The sequence below is a fragment of the Nanorana parkeri genome, unplaced genomic scaffold, assembly GCF_000935625.1.
Source record: "Nanorana parkeri isolate BGI_ZX_2015 unplaced genomic scaffold, ASM93562v1 scaffold445, whole genome shotgun sequence".
Classification (NCBI taxonomy): Eukaryota; Metazoa; Chordata; class Amphibia; order Anura; family Dicroglossidae; genus Nanorana; species Nanorana parkeri.
The window spans coordinates 1,085,204-1,090,852 of NW_017306713.1; the positions used below are offsets into that span (position 1 = coordinate 1,085,204).

The following is a 5,649-nucleotide window of genomic DNA, read 5'->3' on the forward strand; positions in this document are numbered from 1 at the left end:
TATATATATATATATATATATATATATATACACACACACACTCTTTAAAACATTTTAAAACAGATGATCCGATTGTATACATGAAGATGTAAGTTCTTGTTTATTTATAAACATCAGCCTGCGGTCTGTAGCCATGCGGCGATTAAATGTGCATATTGTTAGGACATGGAGGAACACAAAGCTTTTCTGCACAAGTGGAACATTTTCACAGCAAGGTTCATTAAAATACTTGTAAGTGAAGGTAACAGTAAAACCTACAGCCAGGGGGAAGGCGTGCGCCCTGGGGCAGAGGTGTTATCACTTTAAAGGGTGCTCATTATTCTTCGTCTGCAGTCTTGCACTGTGATGGGTTTTTAAAAAGTCAACGCTTGTCATTCAGGGTGAACCTTTATCAATCAAACATATGACAAATGACCTTTTTTTTTTTTACATACACGCCACTACACATACATGTACATACAATACACATGAGACGCCTTTGCTGTGTCTGTTAATTATTTGCAAGAGGTCATGTCTTGTCCTTGCTAGAGTGCTTGATTTTAATTTGATTTTACAATATTGGCACTTTTTACACATTCAGATGCACACAGCGTTTGTTGCTAGAACAGTCAACAGAGTAGAACTGATCATTCACCCAAATTACCCATGTTTCTCCATTGTCACTACAGAAACCACCAAAGCCCTATATAGATCACAGCCCATACAGTATTCATACACTGTACAATCGGAATATTGTATACTGCTCTGATCGAGCATCAGCACACATGCATTACCAAAGCTTAACATTTTGAACCTATTCTGAGCCTATTTGTAGGTAGGGCTGGGAGCACAGCAAGGTGCAAAATAAATGGAACTGCAGCAAAGACTCACTTCATAGCTGAAGTTTAATTTGCTTATATTTTGCCTTCCCTGGTTCCTCCTTTCTCCCCTCATCAACAGGCTAATGACATTTTAAAATAAACCTTTTCATTTTCATGCATACCTTATTTTAGTCCTTATTTTAGATCTCTGTGCTCCTCTATGCAATGCAGGCTGATCATGACTGGTGGGAGGGGACGGCAGGGTGATGTACATAACTTCCTGAAAACGTCACAGCGCCCTGCCTCAGTATGCAGCCTATAAAGCAGTACTCTTATTCAAACCGTGGGCTTGCTCTTATGGGGAATTATGGAAATATCAAAATACCTCGATGGATATCAGTCTGGAGGCAGCCTGTATTTGCATGTAGACCACCCTAGGTAACATCCACATATGATGATGAGACTCCACAATTGACATAACTGAAATCAAATGAATGGAAGGGGAGGACCAGGGACGGTAAAGATGGGGAGCAAAAAGCTAGATGATGCTGGACATACTCCAGGCAGGAAATTAAGGTTCTGTCTGACTACCTGCAGCATCTAATGCACTTATGCAGTGCAATCAGAATAAGCAATTTCCATACAGGAGAGCTGTACCTTTAGTCTGTACAACTGTGCAAGACTAAGGGCCTTTTCACAGCACTTCCAGTCCGTTCCAGCAGCTAACAATCCTGGAATGCACTGGATTGCATACTATCCGGCTCCCTGCATTTTGGGGCGGGAGGGGGCGTTGCCCTGCATTCAAGTCAATGGCACCACAGCCAAGGCACCCAGGCTGCAGTGCGATCGTCCCGCACTAGAACGTATGGCACAGCAATGCCCGCGTTCCAGTCCAATGCGATCACGACAAATAGTACAAGCACTATTACTTGCAATCGCACTGGACCAGAACGCAGGTATTGCTGTGCCATGCGTTCTGGTGCAGACGATCGCACTGTCGTGGCTGCGGTGCCATTGACTTGAATGCACTGCCACGCTCCCCCCTGCCCCAGAATTCAGGGGGCCAGACAGTATGCGATCCAGTGCGTTCCAGCATGGTTCGTTGCAGGAACACACTGCAAGTGGTGTGAACAGGCCCTAAAGGTGCAGATGTAGATCAGCTTTAACTACATGTAAAGAAGAACTCTGGGCAAAACATTTATTAACCTGTGCAGTTGGGCTACCCCCGCACTGCAAGGGTCAACTGCTCGTTTTTGTCTAGGCGCTAAAAACAAGTTATACTCACCTGAACCGCAGAGCCAGCTTGCTCTTAGACCGGTCCTTGAAGCTTCTCTCCCCTTCTGTGCAGCGGTCTAAGGTCCTGTAAATCATCATGTTCTATACACTGCATAGACGTGATAACGCTGAGAAATATTCCAGTGCTGTGTTGTAGAAGAAGACAGGCTTCAGAGACTGGAGAAATAGGGAGCCGGCTCAGCGGTTCAAGTGAGTATACCTTTTTTTTAGCACCTAGACAAAAATGAGCAGTTAACCCTTGGAGTGCAGGGGTAGTCTCACTGCAAGGGTTAAAAAAAGTTTTGCCTGGTGTTCTTCTTTATATATAGTAAAGAACTGTTATCTAAATCCCCAAAACTGTTATTTTTCCTTTTAATGTGTGGCCCTCTCTGGAGCTAATGCAGCCTATTTCTTAATAAATTATACACAAGCCTGTTACAGTTCAGTCAGCAAGGTATAAAATCAGTGGAAAAGTTACACTTTAAAGGAGGTGTCCATTCTGACCACATTTTATTAACTACCAAAGGCAGGGAACAAATGACATCAAAATGCCTAAAAATTGGGGTTGTAAGGTAGTACAGTAACAACCATCATCTCAGTCATGAACGGACAGCACTAACGTTACAACTCTCTAGCAATCCCTAGATAGCAGCTGCGAAAGAAACTTAGTAAATATCCACAAGACTTACTTTCATATTCACTTCTTCCATTCCTCTTTTCTTCCTCCTTTCTTTACCAAAAGAAATCTAACAGATTCCTTTATCCAAGCTGATTGGCTGCAGTCACTGTTCACCTAACAATTTTTGGATAGGGTCCTTCAACAAAACTCAAGCAAGTGATTGACTATTGTCAAGCTGGCAGAGCCACCCATTGTTAGGCTGCCCATACACCTTGCGATCATCGGATGACACTTTTCGTCCAATGATCCAACCGTCGTACGATTTTCATAGGCGGCCCCATCCTGCCCCGATTATCGCAAGGTTCGATCAGCGGTAATTAAAAGAAAGCACCTGGACGAATTGCTGTAATCGACCGCACGTATTTTCGTCTGTAAGGGCTTGTTCACATGATTTTCTGGTCCAGATCTGGAGACGCGGTGCTATGCATGCAGTGGGTTTTTGGCGCATTTTTGATGTGTCCCAGTTAAAAAAAAAAAAATGTTGGTTGGAGTGGGGCTGTCAGTATGTTAGCTGCAGTGCAGTGCGTTTTTTGGCGCGTTTTTGACGCGTTCGTGCATTTCCGGGCTGGACAAAAATGTGACATGCAGTATTTTTTCTGTCGTAACCTGAACGGACTGCGCTCGTGAGAACTGTAGCCCATAAAACACATAGGGGTACATTGGGATGCATTTTGGGTGCATGAGCGCACGGCTCTGGTCCGGACAGAATACGGACGTCGCGTGAACAAGCCTTAAATCGTACGAATTTTGACGTACGCAAACGCCACCAACCTTGCGAAAATTGTACGATCGACCGAAGTTTTCTAACTTGCTGGTTAGTCAAAAGTCGATCAATTGTACAGTATTTGCGGTTCTACGCTGCCCATCAACCTTACGAATATCGGACGAAAACGCGATCGCATACGAAAATCGCCCGATATTCGTATGGTGTATGGGCAGCTTTACATTTTCAGCCTGTTCCTGTGAACTAGCTTAAATATGGCCAGATTTAGGTGATCTGTGGATCTGTGGATAATTGTTAATCCTGTGCAAAAGTCTTTAGCATTTTATGGACAAAAAGCATCTTCACAGAGCAGATGAATATTAAAGATTCCCTCTAGAAGGCTGACCTACAGAATTCTTAGAATAATGTACAAGCTGGACAAAAAAAAAAAAATCCCCTAAATAATAGTAGTAACGACTTTAGCAATTGCAGCAGAGGAAACAGTGCAGGTACCTGCCAGAGACTCCAATATCACTGGTTATAGTGTCAGTGCTCACTGGAATAGTAAGAACTTCTGCTTATGTTAATCTGTACCTAAATAATATACATTTTACTATATAAATATTTGCTTTAATATTCTGAACATTTCAGGTTTCTTATAGTGTACTGTATAGTGTAAAAAAGTATGCACATCGAATCAGTCCCAACTTTAGAGTGTAAGAATATATCAAGGCAAATAAATAAGAAACATATTTAGTACATCTTCACAATACATGCACAATTCCCCATGTTTTATCCCTTTAAACACACAAGTATAGAAAAATAATGTGTTCAGAAATATAGGGGTTAATTTCTAAACGTGATGCAGCCCACGCGGCACTAGCACCCCTAGATGGCGATGATGAACATAGGAATTTCCTATACTTGTTAGCACCATCTAGGGGTGCTAGTGCATCCATCCGGCTTATAGCTATATATAACATATATAACTTTTATAAAAGAACCCCATAATGTGCTCCTACCTTCCTTTTTGAGCTGGCAACACAGTGTCTTATTAAAACTCTGAAATCATGTGGTTTAAGCTTTATCTACTTCATTACTGAAGTAGATAAGCAGAGGACACCATCCTCTGCTTATCTATTATGCTTGACAAATAGCTCTACAAATCTTGAATTGTTTCTCAAATAAATAGAATAGTTCATGCAAATTCTCAGATTTTGAGGTCTGCATAGTAACTGGAAATAAATATAGATGTACATATTGCCGACAATTTGCACAGCGCTTTACATACTGCACATAAAGTGACAAAAATACAGTCAAGTACCTTACCTATTTACAAAAATGTATCTTATTTGTGTATCACTCAGCTGTAGCTCCTCAAATCATCTCTGAATTGGTGCGGACATTTCTTTCTGAAGGGTGGCTACTCTTGTTCCCCATGGTCCCTGAGTGTGTTAAAATGTAGCTACTCCCGTGATGGTCTACAACTTCAATACAAATTAGTAAACCAAACGTGAGATTATAGTCCATCACGGGAGCAAGCTTGGAGTGGTGGCTACTTTACAACACACGCAGGGACCACGGGGAACAAAAGTAGCCACCCTCCAGAAGGAAGGACAGTGTCAGAATGAATTCCGAGATGATTTGAGGATCTACAGCTGAGTGATACACAAATAAGATACATTTTTTAATACAGTAAACTCCCCATTATCCAGCATCCACAAGGATTGGTAGATTCCGGATAAATATAGACTCTGGTTGCTTGAGAGTTAATATTAAAATGGGTTTAACTAATACTTTCCCCCATACTATACCATACCATACCATAACAGTATATTGTACTCTAAACCATTGCTTCTCAAAGTGTGGGTCGGGACCCCAAATGGGGTCACGCAAGTTAATGGGGGGGTCACGATCCGAATCCCTGGCCAGGGCTGCCGTCAGGGGGGTACAGCCAGTACTTGTGTGAGGGGCCCAGGCGGGGGTGGAGGCCTGTGCTCCAAGCAAGATTTTTTATTATCATTTAACCAGTTGACATCCGCGGTGTTAAACCCCCTTCCCATCCAGGCCATTTTTCAGTATTCAGCGCTGCGGTACTTTGACTGACATTTATTCCGTCATGCAGCGCTGTACTGAAATGAATTTTATACCCTTTTTTGGGGACAGATAGAGCTTTCTTTTGGTGGTATTTT

General features: G+C 42.3%; 1 protein-coding gene across 1 annotated transcript in view; it reads left to right on the forward strand.

Annotated features, from left to right (window-relative positions):
* Nucleotides 1-5,649, forward strand: part of METTL24 (methyltransferase like 24) — a 47,430-nt gene that overhangs the window by 639 nt on the left and 41,142 nt on the right. The gene's annotated exons all lie outside the window — the stretch shown is intronic.